Raw genomic sequence first — 27,121 nt, 5'->3', positions numbered from 1 at the left:
AAAGCCATGGACAGCTAGTGTGATCTTCAGAGAATCTGTTACTCTCCATAGCATTTTGATATCTTGGGGCCATTTGTGCTTCTGAAAACCGTGTATGTAAACCCAGTTCTGCAAGCTGACTCACCTACAATGCGACACAGAAGCAAATTGCCTGCACACAGAGGTGGGATGCTGCGCTTTGCTGTGGCAAGTGTATGTCTCATTTCCACTGGTATCACATCTGCAAAGCTGATAAAACCACAAGACTGAATCACAGAATCACAGAATTTCTGGGTTGGAAGAGAATTGTTTCATTCATCCTTGCTGCAACAGTTGCAGCAATCCCTCCGCCTTCTCTTCTGAAAAGCTGGAGGCCTAAGTAAAGAAAAGAGGGTCTGCTTATACATGTACTTTTCAAGAGACTTTTCATAAAGTGTGAGCAGTTTCACTGCCCCGTGAAGGTATTTCTGGAAAATTTTAAATCAGTCTGATCCTGAAAAATGGTACTTAGATATTTTTGAAATTACTGTTCTACATTGAAGAGTGACTGTATAAAAACAGCCCCTTTGGACAGACGGCTTCCTATGGAAACTCAGAAGCTGCTTATTTTACTGACAACAATCAGACATCTTGCAGAGCCAAATTAAGTACAGCAGAATGAACTGCAGTCCACTCCACTTTGCACATTAACAAAAGTATTAAGCAGGGCTCTGTTACAGGGCAAAAATCCATCTTTAGTGTCAGCCATACTCTTCTGTATGAAGGCAAGATACATGTACCAAGTGGAAATGATAAGGAGCAATTTAAATGTCAGGATCCATTACTGTAAAATGAAATAACAAATGATTAAACATCAAGTGGTTAGGCAGCACAATTTGTGTGATGGGAGATCCATCCTTATTAACATATTTGCGTGGAAAACTTGTTTTCTAATTGATGAAATCTGATTCTCATCTGCAGTACTTTCCTGTATATTATCAGTCCAGCAAAGTAATTACTTTAAGATTACACAGCCTGACCCTAATTGTAATCATGGCCAGCAGTCTCTGATAGGGTTGCCCTTCATGGTTGCACCAGATGTCGAGATAAGCAGCAGAAGCCTTGCTCACACCCTGTGCACTAGATAGTTCATAGTTTATGTAATTCACTCTGAATGCACTATCTCTACTCTATAAGCATCTCTTCAGAAATTAGGATGCATATTTTTTTACTTCCTTACATTACCACTATGATGACTAAACTGTTAAAAATTTAGAAGCATTTTCCAGTGCTAGACTTCAGAGTTTTGTTTGTTTTTAAAAAAACATCCTTTAGCATATTGCCATTTAGACCACCCCTCAGAGTATTGCAATGACCTGATAAACACAAAGCTGCACAAGGGCAACTGGCAACTGCACTCGGTCAAAATCTCAAAGAGCATGGTTCCTAGGGCAGGACAAAACAAAAAGAGTCCTTCCTGTAGCATTACTGTAACTACAAGAGGAAAAAATTGTTCAAAGAATATCTGAAGGATGACAGAGAGCTTGATAAATATATTAGGCAAAACTGTGCCCAAAAGAATTAGTACCAACACCTTTTGCCCAAGCTACCATTATATACTTCATCACCTCACATTGTGAGACATTTCACTATTATTTATAGAATACTGAATTTCAGGTTTGTTGATCAACAAATGTCACAAATTGAGTTGATATCAAAGCAGACAGTACAATAGAAAATTTTTGATCCAGTCTTGTTTCCTAACATGGACACCGCAATGTAAAAAAGAAAATAAAAATCTAATGACTGGGGATTGAGTTTGCAAAACACCCCAAAAACACCCCAACTAGTACATTTTATAATGACTTATCACATCTATAACACAAGTATTAATACAGAAATAACTTTTACAAGTTCATGTTTTACAGAAGAGTAGTAAAAAAAAAAAAAATGTACAGGCAGGTTAGGGCCAGTATGATGTGATTTCATATTCTTTTACTAATATAATGCAAAACTAAACTCTAGGCTGGTCAAAAGCCTAAAATTTTATTAGCATTTTAGGGAGAAGTGACTTTCAGGTAACTGTATGTAGTGGAAATGAGTCAGTCAAGTCATACATACCAGAAATCAGGGATTCTTACCACTTGAGCAGATTGAATTTAAATACGTTTTAAATGAAAACTACTTAACACCTCATGTTACCAGTTATTCTTCTATAAAAATATGCAAGTCTACTGAATTATAATTACATTTAATGGAGAAAAATGACTAATCTTAACCACTACTCTGTACATTACACTATGCATATGGTAATGGAAAACAGGAATGGAAGGAATCCAGGAAAGCATTTTTTTTTTTACTGTTATTTGCTAATACAAGTTCTGTGCCACGTGGACTTCTGTGCACTGCATCGTTAGGAAAAAAAAAACATTACCCTATTGGAGTGAATTGTGTTTCCTGTGTACCAATTTATGGCATGCTTTCAGTTGAATGTTGTGTCCAGGTGTGCAGATAGAGTTCAGCCCATATAAAGAGGGAAAGATGAGGGCTGCCTGTACCAGTGGGGTCATCAGGGCTGCTGTCAGCATGGGTCCACTTGCATTAGGAAAGTGACATTTTCCAACCCCTCACCTGCCCAAAGGAGGAACAAGCCACAGCTGAGGTAAAGGAACATTGCTGGTAGCTGCCAGTGCAGCTAACTCTGGCATAGCAGGCCCATTTTCATGATAAATGTTAAACAGAAACTGTGCTGAAAATAAGGCACACAAGGTATGTATTCCTCTGAACTGTAGCATATCACCTGCCAATCCTCACAGAGATCAGGATTATGAAGCTTTTTGAAAGCCTCTTAAACTCATGCCAACAAAACAAAAATTTTCTTCCCAACTCCATACAAATATGACAGCTGCAACATACAAACATGCATGTAAAGAAAATACAACGGAAAATATGGGCTGAAGTGGATATACACTGTATGCCAAGGTTGTTATGCTGTGCAAAAATGTGACATACAGCATCCCAGTGTCTAGTTACACATCTGAGTTGTTAAAAAATGTTGATAGTACTATTCTATATCCTTTCCAATATTTTATTTATACCCGATTTGTCTTTAAATATTTTTCTCTCTTAAAAGCATGTACCAACTAGCAGGATAGTTATACAGTATTATTCATGAACACAAATTGAGTTACTTGTGTTGATGCTGATTGTTAGTATGAGAGCACTGTTTGTATGAGAATGGATTTGCTGAATTTGAAATATTACTCATTTTAAGCTCAAATTTCAAATTACATTTTTTTCACCTGTGATGCATTTGTTAAGCAGATGGACCATTTTTTTTTTTATATTCTAACACCTGTATTATTTCTATCAAGCATATACCCAGTTTTCCAAGTGCATCATGGCAACTTCACTCACCATACATGTCTGACCTCCTAATCCAGCAGTCCCAATTTCACTTAGTTTCATTAAACAGATTCAGTGAATTCTCCCAGAACACCTGCTGCTATGAGGCCCCTGAAGCAAAAACATGTCAGTTTTCTATTTCTGATCTTCCTTGTATTTTGTTGTCCAAGGTGGCAGAAGTACAGTTGAGCCATATGAAGATGTGACAAAAATAGGCACAGCATGAGTAACTTTCTCAGTTATTGCTTCAGAAAGGACACAAAATCAACTTCATCTTCATTTCTCAGCTCTTACGCTTTGACTTATTAACAGTAGCAGAGAGGATAAATTATACAGAGTGTTTTTATTTATTTATTTATGTCAGCTTAGTAAATATTTACCTGGCCTAAAGTAATCTCATATTTTATAAACACACCAATTTAAACAGAGTTCTACATTGGCAAGAGAGCCAATTAATAATTGAGAGAGCAGTTAAGAACCTCTCAGCCTCTGTGTTCCCAAAACAGTAGGTTGTTCCCCACTCATAGCAACTCCAAAGGGAGGGCACCAAGAGCATGGAAGAAGATGCTGTAATCTCCAAGGGCTCCAACGACTGAACTGACCTGATGTCACAGGGTACGTTTTGCCTCTTTGTCAGTACAAAAAGCAAATGATCCTACGGCAGTATTTTCTTGGACATGAAACCAAGTAGCATTCCTGGGGGGGAAAAATAAATAAATGAATGAATAAATATATATATATAAAATATACATCTGTATCTCTATATATGTACTGTTGTGTACACTCACTGTGCTCTACAGTGCAGTAAATTCTATGTAGGAAAACCCGTGACTATTTGTTTTAGGAATCATGATTTATTAGAGTCATATTTTTACCTTAGCAAGCTTTGAACATGAATGAATGCACATGGCAGACAAGAACTTTGTAGTCTCATGAATAATGCTGAGATGTAAGAGGGATCTCAAAAAACTCTGATGCGAGAATAACCTGTAATAGAAAAAGGCAGACTGCAGTCTATATGAGTGATAATATCTATAGGACAAATAACTGACTACATCTGTTAAAATAGTTTGTCTCATGATTTATTTCAAAATCTGAATCTATAACAGTAGTAAGTCATATCTTTTCATTTCCTAATAATAAATAAGTTACCTGATTTTTGTTCACTGTATCCTGTGTCTTAAGGATTTATTTTTTTTAATATTTTTAAATGAAATTTATGAGTTATGAAAATTTGTGTGAAAATTTGTTACCCTTACATGGTGCATATATTTTATTTGATTGAATACATAAATTTGAGGTCAACTAAAACACAGTGATGCAGTGAAAAATAAACACAGGACTGGCTATTAATAAAAAAGAATAAAAAACTGTACACCACAATGTTAGATGAAATACAGCAAACAGAAACTATGTCGCACTTACATCCAACCTGGCCTTCACAATAAAACTGTATTTTTCTTTTTACATGACTTACAAAATGATTAAGATGAATGTGCATTTAACTAATTGGCTGCTTTAGTCACCACAAATTCATTTTGAATACCATGTATGTGAAAACCTGATAAGCCATTAATGTGCAGCATGCAAGATGAACCAAAAATTGAAAGGATGGCAGCACGCAAGCTAAACAATATAATTATGTTTTGTTATTGATTTTTTTTTTCTCAGATGAATTCAAAGCAAATATTATGCAACATGCGTGACATTCAAAAATTACCTTTCATCTCACCATTGTCAATGAATGCAGATCTATTCTATAAAGTAAAACATTAACATGTCTGTTGTAAAATAAAGAATTAAAAGAACAGCTTCATAGGTGAAAGATGAGTTATATTATATTGAAATCATATATTTTAAACACATGTATTTATACACATGTATGATATTACAGATGTCTAGATATAATTACACATATTCCCAATGCTTTCTTCGAGATAATTAGCTAAACATAGGGAAGGGATATACAGGCTGAAATACACAACCTGCAATATATCTTATATCATTTTCTATTTTTTTTCTTTTCTTTTAAGACAGTTATCTAAGATTTTTTTTTGGCCAGTCATTTCTGTTTTACAAATTTAATGCTACGTACAGTGTTCATGATTTGCTGAGGGCAATAGTACACTGTTTATTCTATGGTCTCATTAAAATTGAATACCTTTTGTTTTCTCAGAAGCTGGTTCCTTAGTACCAAAACCTGAAGTAGTTTCACTCCATAGGAGTGCTATGCTTTGATTAGACTACAAATTTGTCAAGGTCCTTGAGAAAGCTTGATTTGTCCTTTGGTTTTGCTTGCAATTCATCTTCTCTACTATGTTGCTCATGCAACAAAGTTCAAAGATACTCTTAACAGACTTCTTTTATACTAGCAGAAAATAACAGTTAAGCAACCATTTGAAAACAAGTGCATCTTCAACCATTTCAAAAGCAGAATTCATTAGTTTAGAAGTTTGACTACACTGTATAGTTTTCTATACTGCAACATCAGAGCCTTATGCTTCAGTCCAGTAAGCAGTAAAATCAGGCAAGGTTACCAAGTTACTTAAACCCTGCCTTCCAACTGGCCTTTCCCAAACATTTCCTGACAAACTGAATACAAGACCATATAATTCAGTTATCTAATAAAGTTCAAGTGAAGATGTAAAATTCATCATGCAGTCCTATGCAAATGCATGCATCCAGCATCTTTCAAATAGCCATGTCTTAAAAGCTAAGGCTGAAACATCTGTCAAATAATAGTGTGTGTGTGTGTGTGTGTGAGAGAGAGAGAGAAAAAAAAAATACAAAAATTACATCATGGTTACTTGGTTCACAAACCCTTCAGTACTTTTCACTTTTATATGGAACTTGTGATGAGAAATCCGTTGGCTATATTTTGCTGGCAAAATCCAATCAGCCCTCCTTTGGCAGAGTGGAAGCCTGCTGAAAGCCCAGAGCATCCTATTCATCAAGAATGCAGCCACCTTTTCTGCTCAGCTAGCACTTTAAAAATATTTCAGAACGTAAACATTCTTGGTCTCAAGTCATCAAGTCATGCACTAGCAAATAAAATGAACACTAAAAATCCAAGCAGAAAGCTATCTAATAGGAAAACAGCCTTTGGAAAAATGCTTCTTCAAACACTACTTAGCAAAATTTTCTCTAAATATTCCATATAGCCACCCCTTTCACTATACATTCATCACCAAAAGAAATTAATACTTTTGATAAATGTCATTATTAACTCTCTCAGATTGGGCTTCCTCTCACAGTGTTTATAATGCTACAGTTTCTTGTGAAAGAAAAGAAATTAAACAGTCATAGTATCATGTGAAAAAAGTGCAAGTCACAGTATAGAAAATCCATAATAGAAGAAAAAAATCTGGTAGTAGTATGGTAACATGTTATGCCTTTAACTCAGAGGTAGTCAAAGGTGGTCCAGAAGTAAGGTCTACCAGAAAAAAGTAACTATGGATATGGATGATTTTCTGTCAGCAGAAGCTTTTACATCAAAATAAAATATCTTCCAAGAAGGTATTTTAAATTCAAAACAGAATTTATGGTGTTGACGAGAAAGTTATTTGATGAAATTCTATTATATGTGGATTAGAAGGAATTATCACAATGGGCTGCATTCACACTGTACTATCTATAAGCAAATTTAAATTACTACAAGCAACTTCAGGATGTTTTCAGGCTCATTTCTCCTATGAAGTTTTATCACTGTCGTTAAAAACTTTTTAATTATGAAAGGAATATGAATTCTCTATCTTCTATAAAGAAAACTTTATTCATATATTCATAATATTATTATTCACTTGTCATCAACTTGCACTTGCCTATTTTAAAAATTATTTTTTAAAACATGAAGGGTAAATTTCTATGTAGTACAAAAGGACAAAATATAATTTACTGACAATACATGGTAAAAAGGGCTTTAACTCTGAGTTACTCAGAATCAGAGTTGTTTTTTTTTTCCCCTTCATAGAAAAAGTGTGGAAATACAAACCTATTAATTCTAACCTTAAAGAAAGAAACAGTTTGTAGAAAACTGTATTCAGATGGTAATTCAAGGGTTTTGGTAAGACTAATACAGGAAGACAAACATTTGTATTTCAGTCTTTGTAGTTTTATGAAGATTTTAATCTTCAACAATAAGTTTTGTCATGTCTCTGTTAATGATGTTGCTGAGAAAGTTACTTCCATTTTGTTGTTTGTACTGGATTTAATATCATCCACTTATTGTGTAATGAATAGTCAACCTTAGAGCTTTTAACCTAGTAATAACTAAGGAGAGCAAGTGACCTGAAGAATCCAACGAATAACTGTTTACTATAATGTATTGGACTGTGAAACAGTTTGCCTTGTTGCTTTTTAAAATTGTATGACTTGAACAAATTATTGTACAATGAATAATGAAAAAAGGATCCTCTTCTCTTCTTAGAAATATATAAATCTTCAGTTCTCCTTTACAGCAGATTTAAAAGCCTAAACATAACCACAGAAGGCTGAGTGAACAAGGATACATCTCTTGCATTGAAATTGACTCTGTGTCTGCAGACAACTTTGTGCCAAATTCTTGATTATATCCCCCCAATATAGTGTACAATAAACAGTGGTCCAACACTTTTGCTGTTATCAGCTAATTTTGATTTTACGTTTAACCAGAGTAATTTTAGGACTAGCTAGGGAAATTCAATACTGCAAAACCCTAATGTATTGAAGGAAACACTCTTTCATCATTTACATAATGATCATTTATGCCCTGAAATATTCTCATGGTATACATCACTATACGTAATTTGACCATTTAAAGAAATGCAGCTGCTTTAGTTGTCCACTGCTGAAAACCCACAGATGATTACAGAGGTCCCTAATTTCCCAAGACAGTTGAAAAAGACCTGTGTTCTGGTCCTACTTGCTGAACCTATTACCAATCTTAAACATATGATCTACTCTGGTCTTGGAGGCACAACCCACCAATAATCAATTGGACTTCAAATGGATGTCTGAATGCTTTCTAAAAATAAACCTTTATGATATCCATAATTAAGAATATCTGAAAACAGCTATACAAAATATGAGTCCCAACCTGCCTACCTATATATAATATATATATATTACTGTCAAGAAGGGTAGTGCATCGCAGTGACAAGGTTTATGTCACGTTGTGAATTAAACGTATGAGGTAATGGTTGTAAATGCACTATAAATGCTTTTAAAACTACAACATCAATTTTTAAATGCAGATGTTTCATTAAGAGCTATACTCCTTCCAGAGACCACAAACAAGTGAAACAGTGAAAGAAAACTTTCCAGTATGCTCTTTGCAATGAATAGAACTAAGAGAGAAAGGCAGAAGGCAGAACAACAGATTTAGGTCACTAACAGAATGTGAATGTCTTAACAAAGCAGGAAGAGTTTCTAAGTTTTGATTCTTAATAGCTATTCTGTGATGCAGTTGCATTACACTAATCGTATCCTTTAAATCACTCTAAAGGTAATTGTGCTTTAAGCATTTGATTTCTTAGAACGACTTCAGGGTTATTTGAGAGATTAGTTTTGTCTCGTTTATCTCCTGCTCTGTTTCAGTTCTGTAATCTGTGATGTTTGACACTCAGAGATGCTACAAGACTTAATAATGAGAAGTTATGTAAGAATCCCTTTTCCTATCCCTCACTAAATCGCTATGCTAAAATAATTTTATTTCTGTATAAACTACAAAACCTGAGTTATATTGTTTGTGCTTACATAATATTTCTCTGCTTAACAGGGATGATATTAGAGGGTGTTCTTTTAGTAATATAAGAGATTACAGAGCTCCCTACACCTTATATAACATGAAGCTACAGAATCAGCCACTGACCTTTGCTTGGTTGGATAAGGCTTTAATGCCTTGCATTTAGATTTGAACAATAAGCATTTTGTCATTGATTTGAACAATAAGCAATGGTCTGGGATGAAAAACACAGAACCTCCAGCCCTTAGCAGGACAATTACTTCAGCCTGTGAGTGAAAATCCAAACAGCATGGAAGAAAATTGTGACAGGTGGGAAGTTAGAGCTCAGATTAAGAATTCTTAGAGAAACCTTCCCCTTAAAACAAGATGTTAGGTCCTATTCAAAACACATTTGGCTTGACTTCACCATTGTTCGCTCAAATCTAGAAATGTGGGCATCACTCCAAGGGTGTACCCCTTTCTGTGCCATCTGTTATGACAAGGAGACAACCCCGAGTTATACTCACTTCCCTCCCCCGGTAAATAAGTAATTTTGACAGCTGGCAGGACATTTTCCAAGTGAACATCACAGTATGGGAACTGCCTCCACCCACAACAGCTGTTTTGCTCTATAGCATACAAGCAAACTTGCTGTGCAAACATGGGTGGGCTCCTCTACAGTAGGAAATGATAATTAGTTCCAAGACAGTACCATTTTTGCCAGCTACTAGGCAGGTTCTAATTTCAATGTATACCGTTTAATTTATAGAAAAAATATTTAGTATTTAGTAGTTGTCCTATTGGTACAGTAATTTTAACTTTCTGCCAAGGACTCATAATGCTTTCTGTAAGCTTCTTTTTCACAAACTAAAATCCAGGCATAAATATTAATGTTAAATATAAAGCATTGAAAGCACCAGAAAAAAGTCAGATGCTTACACTTTGCAAGAAATTTCGCTTTATCACAGATTCTGACAAAGTAATTGAAATCAATTACCTATTTTTATATGTAATCAATATGAATTTTCTCTTGAAACTGTGCATTTTCACAGAAAGTCTTACATTTTGGTTCCATATACAGGGAAAAGATTCAAACTCAGGCTGAACAGACAACAATTTAGATTAGCTGAGTCACTATTGCAGCAACAGTCAGACCTCTCTTAGTAGGAAGCAAATAAATTAGCTGGCCTTATTCAAGAGATGAAGACATCGTCATCAAGGGATATGGTCAAAAACAGAATCCAAAGATATTGCATCGTTAGTAGCAAGGACATACGGTTATATCATTATAAACATAAATAGAAACTGCATAAAAGCAGAGCTGATTAACAGATGCAAATCAGTAACGGTTAAGTCACAAAAATAGGCTAAACAGTTTACTGCACAGTGTAAGGGTTTCAGTCAATGCTGTGTTTATACAGTAAATTAACCACTAAATTTGATGTCTCTGCCTCCAGGAATCCTTTACTAGGATATTCTTCATAGTCCTCAGTTCATTAATGAAACAGCACAGTATTTTGTCCAGTAATGAGGCTGACAGCTCACAAAATAACTCAGATTTTGGTCCTTAGAGGGAAAAAAATTAAAATGAAAATAGAATGAACTTGGTCTTGAGTTACCTGTTTTGAGTGACAGTGTCTTGCAGCATATAGTCTAAGATTTTAAATATGTGGCTATTACAGGAATACCATTCACTAGTGGTACTAAACTGTATTTGTTGTCTTTAGCAGCTGCTTTTTGATGCTTTCTTCACATTTTGTAGCAGAGAATTGTATCTCTGACAATTTATTGTCTTTTCACATGCATTTAGACAGTCACATTACTGTAGTACTGCATCATTTGTAAGGCTGAAATGATTTTTTGTGTATCAGCTGCAACATGTAGGAAGTGCTTTGAATGCAATATAATACATAACACCTGCAATATCTCCCAGTCAAGTAGCTCTCTATTATAGTAAATGGATGACAAATTCACAAAAGCGCCTCTTAGACAATGTTCACAGTTTCAGAATTTTAGCAAATTTTTCTCTGGTAGATTGGTAGGAGAAACAGATCATGTCCTGAGTCATCCTACAGTGAAGTGTTTTTACTCATGCCACTAAAAGCTGGATTTCCCTGAATTTCATTTTCGGGGTTATGTTTTCAGGGCTACACAATAAACACCAGTGAAGAGAATAAAAATCCTAGGCAGTTATCTAAAAGGGTTAAGAAGGTGCAGTTGTGTAGGGCCTTTGGGGAGAAAGGTATCTAGATAGAAATTTTATTATTATTTTTATTTTCTTTGCTGCCTGTTATACTGACAGACATCACATGTGTGCATCAGTCTGGGTTAGCACCACATTAGTATGCTACTGCACATGCTCAATAAATAAGCAAATATATTTCCAATTGTGCTTGAATCAAAGCTTTGCAAAGATTTATTAAATTTTGTTTGGGGGGTGAGGGAAGAAGGAGGACGAAAATCACCAGAAAAAAAAAAAAAACAGAAAAGTAATATTACTGGCACTCTCAAAGAAAATCCAGAGTAATGGAGTTACCAGAGAGGGACTGAGCTCTCTTGCTCACTCTGTCACTGCTTCCCTGGTGGTCATGTGGCTTTGCATCTACATACATAAAATGTGAATATTAATCCTTTCTATTTTTGGATTACACTCCAATACTTTTGGGTAAAAAAAAAAAAAAAAAAAAAAAAAAAAAAAAAAAAGACTTCTCTAGTTTCTGAACAGATTTCTGAACAGAACTAATGGTCATTATAAAGCAACCATTAAAGTGTGAGCTGTACACTTTGAAGCAAGAGAATGACTTCAGTCATTTTAGTTCTGTTCAAAAATGCAAATCCTAACAACAACCACCGCCAAAATTGTGCCCTCCTTTCCAGAAGTACTCTAGTTCTTAAGTAGTAAGAGACCATTTCTTGGTGATTGTCTGTAACCTAAAAGAAACACCTGCCACCTCTTTTTCACTTTGCACTCAAAAAGTTGGGTTTAATTTCTAAATTTGTAGCTCAAATCTTCATGCTGAAAAAACCTGACTTCTTATTAACTGAGCTGATGCATACACAGCCAAGACAGTCGTCCATCACCCCCCAGCCCCCCAACCCCCAACCCCCCAACCCCCCCTCGAAGAACTGTATCTAACTTCCAGTTTACTTCTGCAGGCTTTTTTAATGGCAGCAGTTAAACTAAGTCAAGTAGAGGAAACAATTCATTCAAGACAGAATGTAGGAGAATACTGTCTCTTAAACTGCTTTAATAAAATAAGCATATTAAAAGCTAAAAGAATAAAATTGCTCTAAGAAGTCATGCATTGCTGAATTAAAAGGCTATTATAAAGTTGAAGGAGAAAGATGGGGAAAAACAAAACATTCAACACTTGCAAAGAATACACAAATCCTACTACTCCATTCTCTCTACTTGTTCTGTCCTTTCTTGGAGAACTGAAAACTCTTCTTCTGCTTCAGAATGCTTTCACAGATGTCTCAAGCCTAAAACGCCAGAAACATCAATACAATTTAATGGAAGCTTTCATTTAAATCATCATTTTGCCTTGTTCCAAGTTAGTTTCTTAAAGTTAATGATTGTGGGAAGGCGATTCACAGAAAAACCTCTCGTCCTTCATTCACAGTTAAATCAAGCTTCTCACCTCCACATCTTGTGCATGAAGAGGCCAAGTCCAAAAAAGAGCATGAAAAAGTTTTTCCTGGTTTTTTTTTTTTTTTACTGCTACTGACATGTTAAACAAGCCAGCTTACTGAATTTAAACTGAAGCCTTTACATGTCTCCCTAGCCACAGAGCTTAATTTATGGAAGACAGACATTAAAACCTGTTCCAATTTACTTCATTAAAATGAAAGCATGAACGGGTCCTGTGGCAATAGTTCCATAAGAATTAAAGAGGATTTAAGAGATAATGAAATAAAATGTGCTTGGTAGAAACATGCAGACTGGCAGAATCTTATTAGGCCAGTCACAGTGGTTTAGTGGCAGTTAATGAAAAAAATAAAGATACCTCAGTTTTGCAGCATAATCTTACTGTAATTAAGCTGCATATTATTAAAAAGGAATACCTGCAAAACAGTAGCATGTCCTGAGAGATGGATTTAACTTAATTGGGTACTGATGAATATTGATGAATATTTGAAAGGAGAACGTTTCCGAAATGTACAAACATGCTGGACATTACGATTTGTGTGAACATATCATGAGATTTGCTGCTGTGTCTGCTCTGTATCTCTGTATCTTACTTGCTTCTGTTTGCTTGCCTTGCTCTCCTGTTACAGGTTATCTTTAGGGAAGCAAAATACTGAGGAAAACGATTAGTTTTGAAATCCCTTTATAGCCTACAGATACTAGCATAATAAAAATCATCAGCCTATTGGTATAGTTACACTAACCCTTAAAAATAGAATAAAAAAAAAAGAAAAAAAAGAAAAAAGAATAAGCCAATATTATAAATAAATAAATAAATAAATGTAAGAGAATTATTTTTTAGTACTTGTGGAGTCCAGAAGATCCCAGAAACTTGGTTTTTAAGGGAAAATAGAAACAACAACAACAACAACAAACACCTCAATTTAAATATAAATAATGATTTTTACACAAATACTAATCAAGAAGGAAAAATGGCACTTTGGGTTTTCCTATGAAACTCCCTGTTACACTTGGTGCAAATATCTTAGCTTCTGTTTTTAACCTCCTAGCCCTCACCGAAAACCTTTTTCTTCTTCCAGCAATATCTCCCATTAGCAAGTCTCAGTCTGCCTTCAGACTGAGAAGTTATGCAACATTTCAAAGGTGTTTATCTTCAGACTTTGTAGAAGGGCTTGAGATAAAATTTGTGATTGCAAACACACACTGTTAGCTGTTACAAAAACAGAACAAAAAAGATATTATTAGAAATAACATACTAGTAAGAGAGCTGGGGTGGGGGGAAGAGGGGGAAGATCATAGAAATATTAAGCTGGCTTATGTTGAAGAGATTTGGTTTAAAGGAAAATTCTAATGTTTCATAAATGAAGTATTCAGCAGAAGATTTTAACGTGCTATCAACAATTACTTTGCCCTGAATAATAAGCTGATAGGTGATGTGAATGTGATGCCTCTGGTTGCACTGCAGTATGAGTCACTAGCTGAAATAAAGGAACAGCATCCCAGCAACACTGCTAAAAGCTGCAACATGCTCAAAGTACGCCTGCTCCAGTGAGGCAATAGGAGAACGGTACTTTCTCTCTCAGCTGAATTTTTAGCTGTGTGGTCATCACCTAGTCTGTTTATTCTCTGAAAGGCTGAAAGAGCTACACAGTAAAATCCTGGAAAATCTACTTTCTGTCTCATTTTCAGTTCTTGCAGAATTTTGTATCAGTTCTTATATGGGAAAACCTTTTAGAAGACGATGGGTTTGTTTAGGCATGTAATTTAGTCTATGCATTATTTACAAGACAATGAGATAGGTAAGAGGCATAATTTGCATTGCACAGCAGTTAAAAATGAACACAATGAAAAGAATTCCTGCTGAAAATGTTTGTGTCAGAGGCAGTCTTGAAACCTCATCCATTTAATTTTAAGCTGTGGATATTGTACACATCACAGGCAAACACAGTCTCGAAGTGGTTGAAAAGGAGGAAAAAACAGCTCTGCAATAAACTCCACAGCAGGTCATAAGAAAATGGGGCCTTCTCTTTGCCCCATCACTTCAAGTCCTGTGTGAGAGTATGTATATAACGCAATGTTTCATATTGACAGGGGTTTATGCTTTCTAACTGTTGTGCAGCACACCAAAAAAAAGAGGTTTCTGGCAATTCCAGAAAAATATTGTGAGTTTTCAGGATGTAGGTAGTTGAGTCAGTAAGACCTTTAACTGTAACCTTTAAGTGGACACTTCTCTAAAGGTTTTCCTGAATCAGCCATTCCATTCACCATCTTCCACAACAGGTACAAGACAACGAAACAGTCCTATTTCTGGTGGATATATCCTACTCTGAAACAAACAAACAAACAAACAAAAAAGTCACTGAAAGAAATGAGGTATAATAACTAAGGATAGATGCTATAAGTTAACATTCACTTTTGTTATGTGATCTTTGTAAAAAAAAGGTCATGGAAATTGTCTTCAGGTAAACAGAGGTTTCTAATATCGGGAAATACTTGCAAGCTCATTTTCATTTATTTCATTTGATCATTCAGGAAGCATTGTTTTAATTCTCATATGCCCCTGTATTCTTCCATGTCAAGTAAATTAATTCTATCCTTTCAGAGTTTATCTTTCTGACTTTTTCTTATTATCACAAATAAATAGAGTTCCGAAATGTTATCAACTAACACTGTAATATCTATCCTGTTTATTTGTGTCACATTTTTCCCATCTCTATTTAAAACATTTTATGGCTATAGAAATTATCTCTGCCAATCAATCAATCAATCAATAAAGTGCCATCAATTTTAATTGCAAGCATAATGAAAGTAACCTATTCTTAAGGCAGAAACTCAGCTATACACCACAGTCACCAGAGTCACTTACCTGAGGATTGTTTAAAGCAACCTATCAAACTCTAGTGACAAACTGAAACTTTTGTGATAGCAACTGAGGAAACCTGCATGCTAACTCTGGTCATGTCCTTTCCCTGCCATCAAGATGTCCTTTCCCTGCCATCAAGACAAATGAGGTAAAATTACATCTCTCTAAAACATGAAACTCTGCTACTATAGGAAGAAATTAAGAGAACACAGAACTGAATTAGAAAACTTGAGGCAATAACTTCATTTAAAGCAATAAACAATTCAGGCTGACAGTCTGTTCTTATGGTCTTACAGTCAGCTTCTTTTTTTTTTTTACTTGAGCTTTGCTTCAAAATGAGCTTCAGTACTCTTATCTAAAAATCTCTTGATGTAACAATCTTAATTAGCAACTGCTATGAAGACAAATTAATCTCTATAAACAGACTGTTACATGAACATTGGCAAGTATACAGACAATACTGAAAAAATTCCAGTACAGGTGATGACATTCCAACAAATTGATTCTTAATTCTTACCTAATTCTTGTTGTAAGTCAATGCACAATCTTGAAATAAGTGTAAAAATATTGTACATTTTGGCTACACATTTCCAAAGCACACATGGCAGTATGAGATATTCTAATGTTTCCTCAACTCAGTAGTCGTTAATCACGTTATGAAGTATTTAAATCAGGTACAATATACTTGTACAAAACAGTATTATTAAAAGTTTTATAAAATACACAAGCAGTCCCAAATCTGGAATATTTGCTGGCTATCTTCTACATGTGTAAAAAAAAATTGTTTGTTTCTGGCATTACCTAATTAAATGGCACTGACACGATCAAACAACAATAACAAAAATTAGTGCACAGAACCCAGAGATCAAATCGCAACTTTGACAGTATATATTACTATCAAGATTGCAAAAAATAATTTCCTCTGATTTATTTCTTTTTAATTATTATTAGGTTGGAACTGGATGAGAATGATGCTATCAGAGGCAATGCAGGAACACACTGAAAAAACATATAAACTGCATTAATGTTGCATAAAAAGTCTTTCCTGAGAATCACTGGGGACACTTCTTGTTCCAAAAGATCAAACGAAGTGAGCTGTGTACACAGCATCTCAATCATAGCACTTCTTTCAGAATTGCCACTCTATCCACTAACAGCAATGCTTTTCCAAAAAAGTGATAAAAGGAGGAACTCTATGGTGGTTTCACCAAAGTGTCAAAAGAACCGGTCCTCTACCTATGTTGCCATAAATAGGGCCTTCATATTTCCCCAGACAGCTTCAGGTTCCTGGGCCTTCAATGAGAAAAGCAGATCCATGTTTTACTTTCCTGTGAGCTAAATAAAATATACAGATACATATATTTGTTTCTGCCAGTAGACATGTCTTGATACTTTACTGGCCAATGCAGATCCTTGAATATGCAGGATTTGACTTAGCAGGCCAGGTAGTTGGGCACATGTCTCAAGTATTTTCATAAGATTGTAAGAGAAATTGAGATCTGATTTTGTTTTTGATGAATTGATTCTATATGTAGCAAGATTAAATATTACCATAAATAAATCTAGCTTTATTTTAACATCTCAAAGATTAAAAAGTGATGTACAAGCAAAAATATAAGAATTCCTGTTTTGCATGTAGAAAGGCTAAAGTTTATGCTAGAATGTAGGTCTATTTTAAGAAAGAAAAAAAAAAAAAAAAAAAGAAAGAGAGACCCAGTAACCAAGGAATATTCGGTGAATGTATTTTGTATGCATCCACTAAGAAATTGGTTTTAATTACATCTATGCATCACTTCTTTCTTGTTTTGCGATTAATTGGAGGGAGGGGGTTATTTATATTTGAAAGCACAAGCGTGTTAAACAATGCTGATTGCTCCAAAGAAGTACGGTATTCACTGTCCGCAAAACATTATACCTACACTGATCACAGTGAAAGACCAAGAGTAAAATCTGCCACCAAGACATAATAAATTAGTGTCAGGGGACCATTGGAGAAAATACTACTTACAGTTTCTCACTGTGTGATACTGCCAAGGTATGAACAAGAGACTCAAGAGTCCAATTTTCTCAGAAGCTGTATGCAATTAAAGGTTGACAGAAACAAAGCTCCCTTTTTATTTCATTCTTGCTTGCTTTAAAGCAGACATCAGTTACTGCAGGGTCCAGAAAGACACAGAGATGTGGGAGAAGTTGCAAGGGACAGGGAGAGTTTTGCTAAAGCTCCCCCTTGCTCTTTTCCCTATAAAAGTTGTGCCTCCCTCCTGCCCAAAACCTCCTGGTTTAGGGGTGCATACCTTAGGTAAATGCAATTTAAAATAATAATTAAAAAAACTCACCACCTGCTTTAACACTTACATAAAGTGAAGATTGCTGCATTTAGTGAACAAGGCAGCCCCACATGTGCTTGGACTTAAAGTTCCCAAACCAAGCAGACATTTGTCCTTTACAACATCCACGTAGCAACTCAGAGAGAAAAAGTGTTTTAGCTAAGCTTTTGGGATCCACATTCAGTCATTTGCTTTCATGGTTGACTGTTAGCTTTGATTTGTTGAAATATTTCCATTTAAAACAGTATTCTGGCAAACAAGCATCTGCTTGCTTTCCAGGGACATTTAATTTCATAAACATAGGAGTAAAAAAAGTAAATCTCCAATTTTTGTAAAAGAAATTCTTGCTGAGATCTATGCCTTTTCAGACAAACAAACAAACAAAAATTCCAGCAATCCTTAGACACTGAAATATAAAGAAATAAACGGAACATCTGCTTGGCCTGTGTGCCTTGCCGTACTATCCACAGCACAGGAAAAGTATCCATGAGAGAAACATCTCCTAAGACAGTCTGTACATACACATCCACGTACACACACTTTTATAGAAGCATAGGCAGCAGGAACTGCATGCTGTTGAGGTTCCTAATGCATTGCAGTTGCTTTTTAGTCAGTGATTTCTAAAAGCCTTTTTCCTGCCCTCTGGCATTCAGGCAAGGTAAGAGAGCCTACAGATGTGCTCTGGGTATTCCCAATGCTTGCCATCACAACATACTCATTTTATTTAACAGAACCAGAGTGCTTCTGAACATGAGAGTAAATTAAACAATACTTTCATGAGGTCAATAGAATTACACCTGTTCCCCCAAAGAATAAAGTGTTTCAGTTGTATTTGACTACTTAGTTAATATGATGATTTAACTTTTCTAAACAACGTACAAGACCAGAAAATTGCAAGACTTTTACAATGTGTAGAATTGTGCCATGTGCTGGAGGAGGAATAGGTACACAGTATTTGTGCTACCTGCTTACTGATGTGTAAGTCTGCACCTCGCTCACAGACAGAGCCGGTACCATGATAAATGCTGGGGCAAGTACGGTTCAGTTCCTGCCGTCCTACACATTTACACTCCCTTAAGTTTCCAGTAGCATGCTTATGTGAATATAGGATAGCCAGAAAGATTAAGAAAAAAACAAATAAAATGACCTACAAATGTCTCCAGTCTCCAAATGTCTCCATATAGCACACTGAATTTCCATATTACTTTATATTTTCTGTGTTACTTTGTATATTTCTGTATGAAAAATACTAATTCTGCACACTTACATATAAAGTCTGCACATTTTGGGGTTAGAAATTTGTCTTCTAATGCCTTTTAGTGGCACATAGAGACAAAATATTTTTCAGAGAAAATTGTGAAGCGATTTCACCTGACATGACACTGGATGTGATTCATCCTAAATTTTTTGTACTTAGGTCAAAGAAATTCTGAAAGAGTCAGTGGCTTTGTTTAGTTATCTTTCATACCCCTCTTTACAGCTGCTACAACATTTATCAGAAATGTGTGTGATAACAGTTCTCTTGTGATTATGAATGATTTTTTTTAAGAAGGCCACAGCTGCAGGTTCATAATTGTCAGCTGATGCTACTGGGTTACTATTCCAAAGGCTGTATGAATCAAAATTAGTGAGTGTACCAAGAAGCTGTATATTGTCTATTTTCAGTAAGAAACCCTGATAACAAAGTATTAAGAGCAATAAAATAAAATAAAGAACAAAGGATTAAGAACCAGAAAAATGTTAAACTACTTTTATTCATGAAACATGATCTGTAGCTGTAAAATAAACCTACCAACCCCTGGCTTTTGCTGGAAGTCTGTGCAGATGTACTTTTAACCTTATTCTTTCAAGATTGTTGGTACATCAGCAAGCTTAAGCCCATTGAAAAAGATCTGCACAATTTACATGCTGCTGCCTGATTTGTTTGCTTGTCAAAATAGATTGGTATAAACAACCCATAAGTCAGAAAACTCTGTGCCACGAAGTTATAGCCTACATGTTACTTAAGTTCAACCGCACATCATAATGCATTTAATACTCACGTATCATTGCACAGACAAAATGTGAAATTCCTTGTCAGTCTGATATTTAGACACAAATAAAACTGGATAGTGAGGAGGTTTCAGGATACTTATTTCAGTGAAAGAGAAAGCAAAATACGGTCACCTTACTGAGAAGGCAGACTAGATGACTGAAGGGAAACCAAAGATGTGATTGTGGAAGTTGCTACATAAAGCAATAAGCTCTCTAATTCTGAAATAGAACTCCTCATACTACACATCTTTCTCCACAGGTAATGCAAATGAAAGGGAAAAAACAAAACAAAACAAAACAAACAAACAAACAAACAAACAAAAAAAAAAACGGCAGCTTAACCAATAAGCATCACTTTAAAACATGCAAACAAGAGTCTGAGTATCAAGATTAATAGGTTCTACTGAAAAATAGTCATAATGTCTTTCTTACACAAACTGAATACTAATATTTATGAAAAGCAGGCACATAAGATATATCCTCAAACAGCTATAAAAGAAAAAAATCCAAGCCCTAATTTATTTCCAGACAAAGAGGAAGAAAGACATTAAGAGCTGACATCATACAGATACCACGTGATGCTATGTCTCTGTATTCAGTGGTTCAGCAGATTGTATAATCTGCCACCTCTTTAATAAACCTGGGATATAGCATCATGCTATCCATTGAAGCATAAAAAAAATTGTGACCTCAGTAGTCATGCTTTTTTTTTTTTTTTTTCCTGGTCAGTTTACTCCCAAGAATGGATTAATTCTATCTTTCCATGAATTCTTATAACTCCCCTAAGGGAGATTCTAGTCCAATTACATTATTCCACTTTCTTTTTATGACTTTTCTGCCAGAACTCTTAATATGACTGCTTCATTAAACAAACTCATTTTGACATAGGTGGTCTAAAGAAGGGGTAAAAGATTTATTTAGGACATTTATTCAGAAATGAAGGAAGGTTTTGCTCCATTGAGGATCTGTAGAATTAAAGCAAAACTTAAACAGTTTGAAAAGTTCTGTCTGTCAGCATCCTTATTCCTCATAAGACAGGGGGACTACCAGGGGAGAAGAGCCTAGGGTGGTTACTGACATTTACATTGTTCAGTGTTAGGAATATGCAAAAATAGGACCTTGTACCAGATGCGTGTAAGAAAATATTTAAAAATACACTTGAACACTTTCCTCAAAGATGGGTACTATAGAGCATTGAAAAATAAATGTAATAAGTATATGCAGTTAAATTTTAAAAAATAAATAAATAAAAGGAATTTAGGGGCATGTAACCAAGTTGAAATTGTTCAGAACAACTGTTCTGATTTTATTCCTTGCATAGGAAGGAGCTTCAAGTTCTGCACTTCAGAAAAGACATCTGCCTGGAGGAAGAGCAATGCCTTCAGTTAATATTTAATAATACTAATATATTCCGGACAGGTTGTTTTCCAATATGATGGTGATCCAATAAGTCTTGTATAGTGAGAAGTCTGTCCAGCCTCATGGAAAATAAAATCAAAAATAAATATACAAACAAACCACCACTCTTTCTCCAAATGACAATACTCATCAGAGTCTGCAGATGAATTATATAGCATAACAAAAATGTTGCCTAGGAAATATATTGTGAAGGGCAAGTTATATTTCTCTAAAACCACTGAAAATTGAAACATCCTGTACTCAGCACACAAGCAGCTCAGGAAAATCTTAATGTCAGCAGGTACCACTGGGGTTTTCTTGCTAGACTGTCATACAATACTCCCCATAATAATCACGTTGTAAAAATAAATACTTAAATTTGAACAGACAAGTTATTCTTGACAGAATACCAGTTGTGAAATACCAAATGCCGTCTGCAAGGCAAAATCATTCTGGATTGATTCCACTGTTGTGTTTTGTTTTTGTTTTTTTTTTCCTCTTTTAAGTAAAGAACAATTTTATGCAAGTTTAGCTCAGGAACATGGAAACAGACACTTATTGACAGGCATGTGTTGAGTCTCACCAAATGGACTTTTTACATTATTAATCATTATCATCAAGATTTTATGTCTGTCAATGTTATCCTTCTGAACACTCTCATGATCTTATGCTAACTATCTGAGTCTTTTGTAAAACATTGATTTTCCTACTCATGGTTTCATATCAAATTAACATTTTCAGCTTTCAATTGCATAAATTAATCACTTATATTTTGGTCATATAATATAAATCAAAAGTTAATGACACTTTTACTAAGGATAATTATGTTGATCCAATCAGATTTGAACAGAGAATGACTTCATATTAATCAGTATTTCGAAACACTGAATTATCATCTTCAACAGTGAATGATATATACATCCTTGCTTCATATCCTGTACCCTTTTTCTTCTAAGTAGATTCATTTAAATAAAATAGAAGTCTCAGAAATATGTTCTCCATGAAACAGATCTATGAATTTAAATAGTTGAAAGGAACTGAAGAAAATTTTATAAAATGTTTTCTTCCATAAAGCTGATCATCACAGAACAAAACATATTAGTTCACTTCAGTTCAAAAGTAAATTTGATTTTTAAAGTCATTTACTGCAAATGGGACAGATTTAGTGCTTCTTAAGGATAATTATTAAATACTCATTTTTTTAAAATCACCCTTGATTTCAATTTGTACTGATTGATATTGCCTCTTGCTGGTGTCACAATAATGAGGTAATGAACCAGCTGAGATTTGTACCCTCACGTAAAAATAAAAACTAAAAATGGAATTCAAATGAAAGCCTAGTGTTTCCAAGGCTGAGGTCCAGCAAAGCACTTAAAGACACATACATATTCCCAATTAACTCAATGAAACTGCCCTGGGCCTTAAGCACTTTGCTGGACCAAGGCCATCTAGAATATGGTTTCTGTCCATAAAAAATCCTGTACCGCTTTTGAGTCCCTGCTCTGTAAATATTTCATTTCCATTAAATTCTATTCAGTACCTACCAGTTTCACTCCCAATGTATTTTGTAACAGTTTTCTTCTCAAGTGTTTAACATTTAAAGTGTTTTTGTTTGTTGTTGTTTTGTTTGTGGTATTTTCTTTGTTGCTGGTTTTTGTTTGTTGTTGTTGTTTTTAAGTAGAAAGTTAGAGAAAGAAAATACTCTAAAAAACACAGCGGGCTGGTATAACTCAGGCAGGGCACATGGAGAGGTGAGTTGGCCTCTGTCCTGGACAGCTGCAAAAACAATGATCGACTGAAGAGCCAAAGGAGAAGCTGCACAAGGGGAATTTGCACATTAATACATGGCCTGGGGAAGACTGGAAGCAACAGAAGCATTAACAAATCAAAGGAGTCCTACCCCAGTTCTAACTCGTATTCATATTCATTGTACTTCATATTTGTTTAGGGACAGTCAAAGAAAACATGACTCTGCAGGAATTTAGAAATACCAGCTGTGTCTCCCTCATCTCCAAACGCAGTGCTCTGGGTGCAGGTGGCCAGGTCTCATGCAGCCTGGAGTGCTCAGCAGAGCACACCTCAGCTGGGAGGGCTGGAAGGGCTGGGCAGGTTGGAGAGGGAAAGAAACACCAAAAGATGATTATTCAGGAAGTAACAGAAAAGCCATAAAACACCTCCAGGCTCTCGGAAGTTGTTGCACTTTTCTGTTTCTGCTCTGACAGATGAGTAACTGTGGGTGCGGGTTGCTACCAGCACAGGGGCACAGCACCTCCCCACGCCTGCTGCCACAGGGCCCTGCCTCCTCTGGGTGCCTTGAGGTGACAGCTTTGCCATATTTACAACACACTACAATTAAAAGTAAATCAATCCTCTTAGAAAATGTGAACTATAATAATGAGTTCTCTGCATGCGAAAGGAAGCCCTCAAGAATATTTGTGTGTGTGTGTGTGTTTTGTTTGTTTGTTTTTTCCTGAGAGGAAGATGGAAAGTACTTGAGAGCTGTGTTAAACGTTCTCCTGTGCCATTCCCTAACACCCCTACATAATGACTTGTGAAGTTGAAAAAGAACTATGGAATTTCTGTCAGAGGGAAACAACAAATATTGCCTTTCCTCTCAAAAATTCTCAGATTTGACAGCTATGAAATGTTAACTTACTAGAAAGTATGTTTTTAAGTAAGCTTCAGTGAAACGACTGATTTCTCAGTGAAAAGAAAAAGAGCTTGACTAGTTCTTCAGTTGCACAACATAGAAAACTACAGCTTAACTAGGAAAATCAGTGTGTAGTGCAGAGTATAGTTAAAGAGTGGTAAAAAAAAATGAACTAGTATTAAAATTCCATGGCCAACATTAATAATAAATTCATACTTTTATAATTGCATAACAAGCATTCTACCCAAATCACTCAGGGCTTCAAGTATTAATTAAGCAATACAACATCCTTGGGAGAAGAAATTGATATCCATTTCACTGAAGCACCAAGAGGTTAAAGCGTGATTATACTCTGGATTGTTATTTTTCTGTCTTCCTGGTAGTCTGGGAAATTGTATGTAAATAACCACTGATGGCTTTGCACAGACTTGTTCAACATTGATAGAGACTAATTTTAAAACAGTGCACTACAAATGCAGTGGATTATTGACGTAGTAATGCAGCTAAATTTAACTATTTTCTTCCATCATCGGTCAAATTCAATTTCTTATCCATTTTCCCAAGATTGTATCCCACATCATGTTACCTTTTTAAGTACTTTTCTCATACAGCTTCTTGAAAGAGAGAGCATTTGATAAAGTTTCCTTCCAGTTTTGCCAAGATTTTGAAGGAAGCTATAAAATCACAATGCTATTAGATTTAACAGGAGAGATCAGGTTAATTCAGTTAACCTCTTTCTCTTTTACATACAACTCAGTGTCTGTTGTCCATTTTTTATCCCTAATAAGGAACAGGATCATGCCTGGTTCACCTAACCACTAAGTACAGAGCCAGAATCTACAGAAAGGTCTTGATTTTAATTCTGCCCAAAATGAGGTGCTTGGCAATAAATCACAGAGCACTCACACTCTCTCAACTAGAAGCACGGTCATTTACAGATGGCTGCTTGCAGAACTATTCCCTTGACTGCCTCTGATTTGTTGTTCTGACTGGCCTAACTTAGCTCTGCTGGGCCTGCATCTTTGGGATCAGAAGATTAGAGATGCTGGGGAGAAAGAAGGGGTACAGATGTTGTTACAGTGAGGTGGTTCCCTTGTGGTCACTCCCTCATTCTGCTTTTCCTCCTCATAATTTCCCATTATTTGGGATTACAACTTCCTTTGTCTTTCCAGTCTCCACTGATTTGATACTACAAATTGCCCTATCCCCATTCTCTACTCTCAGACCCTTGCTCAGTGTCCCAGACACTGTTTTCTTCACTGCACTAAAATGCTCCTTCCTCCTTTTCCCCTGCTAGCAACATGGCAGTGTGGTGCAGTGCAACACAGTAAATGGCACAGTCACAACTATTTTGGTTGCGATATCATCTTATGATCCTATTATGCTTGTTTAACAAACACACAAAACACACTCTCTTCAGTCCATGATGCAGCTCACCACTCACTTGTGTTAATGTGACAGACCTCCTCCTGTTCCTTGCATCTAGTATTTTACTCATTTGTCATTTGGTGTTCTACTTCTCCATCCCAATCCCCAAGACACTGTGAAAAGCTCTCGTTCCATATTAATGGTTACCTCTGCATCCCATTGCTCTACTCATTTTTAATTATTTCTTTTAAACCCAATGTTTTTCCAGCTATCTGCCATGTTATTCTTTGTTAAACATATCCTCATGCAGTTTGGTTTTCTTTGGTCATCCTCTCATCCATTCATAATATTGTTTGATTTCTTCAGTGGTAATTTCCAGAACAATTAGTGTCTACCTATTTGACAAACTTCCCTCCGTTACAAATCATACAGCTATTTCACCCTGTCCTGTCAAAAGGGGTGTACAGCCATATTCTCAACATCTTTTCACCCTGCAATACTCAAACATGCAAAAAAGTAGAACAACCCACACCTGAAAGTGCACGTTCTGAAGCACAGAAACCAACACATTGCCAAATTTTGCATCCATGCTCCTAGTCCCCAGAGAAAACAAGGCTATATCAAAATTCATCATGAACTTGCTTGCTTTCTGTTCAACCTGCCACTGCCTATCTATGAGCATATTAGTCCTCCCTCCTATTTAAACCAGACATCTGCGTCCTGCACCACACATTGCCTCATAAAACATTCTTCTCATCTAGATTCTTTAAGGAGATGGCACATGACAATGCTTCCTTCCACTTTTATGCTGTTAACCCTACCTTTCACTACATAATACTAAATATGTTGTACAATATTTTCCAAATGTTACTGGTTACCTCCTCCTTCGTATATGGCTTTTGTGCTAGTATTTACCATTGCCCATTTTCAGCAACAATCCTACATACAAGTGGGGTCAGAAACAGGAAGGGTTAGGGCATTTGAACCTAAATCTCTCTTGTAGTCAAACTAACTAGGTCCTAATCTGAAATCTAGTACTTAATTTTCTTGCCACGTTCACCATCCCCTTAAGCTTATTCCGCAAACCTCTGTGAAAGAATTTCGTGTCTTTTTCATCTGAAGTACATGAACAGAAATTGAAAGGAATTAATGAATGAACTCAAGAAATCTGTATTAAAGTAACACTGAAAAATTTTCATCCTCCACAGTTGATAAAGACCCTTTCACCATTCACATCCCCTAACATGCCTGTAATTCAAAATCCAACCACCAAACACCTGCTTGTTTTTCAATGACCATGGTGGTGCCACTGCTCTTGGGTGCTGGGGAGCTGCGGAAAGCCTGCAAGTCTGCCTGGCTGGTGGCGCCATCCATATATTTCTAAAATATATCTTCTCATGTTAATTTCATCAACATAGGTAGAAACCCCATTTCTTAATGTCATTTCAGCTCCGTGCAGTTTGCAATCCATCTCCACAAATACAGGTGCCTATTTTTACTCTTCTCTTTCTCAGGAAGTATTCCAGACTTTGCTTCCTGCTACTTGGGGGGAGGAACAAAAAAAAAAAAAAAAAAAAAAAAAAAAAAAAAAAAACACAGCAGGCTGAGGTAATTGAATCTCAGGCATTTTATATGGCCCCTTGAACACACAAAATAAATTAGTATCTTACCTAACAAGCACTGACTTGACCATAGCTGTGGATATGTCTCTTTCTTGATTCATTGAATTGAGATTCTCAAATAACACATGGATCCCTGAAAAAAAACA

The 27,121-nt window shown here is 35.7% G+C and overlaps 1 long non-coding RNA gene across 1 annotated transcript; it reads right to left on the bottom strand.

Annotated features, from left to right (window-relative positions):
- Window positions 1-2,155: 2,155 nt before the first annotated feature.
- LOC113845072 (uncharacterized) lies at window positions 2,156-27,121 on the bottom strand. Its single transcript, XR_003500307.3, has 3 exons — window positions 27,024-27,121; window positions 4,239-4,350; window positions 2,156-4,059 (listed from the first exon to the last, which is right to left on the bottom strand). It is a non-coding gene; the product is annotated as an uncharacterized lncRNA (long non-coding RNA).

This window comes from Anas platyrhynchos, chromosome 13 (assembly GCF_047663525.1).
Source record: "Anas platyrhynchos isolate ZD024472 breed Pekin duck chromosome 13, IASCAAS_PekinDuck_T2T, whole genome shotgun sequence".
Classification (NCBI taxonomy): Eukaryota; Metazoa; Chordata; class Aves; order Anseriformes; family Anatidae; genus Anas; species Anas platyrhynchos.
Note: the sequence above shows the minus strand (reverse complement) of the source record. Positions and strands in the feature narration are given on the sequence as shown.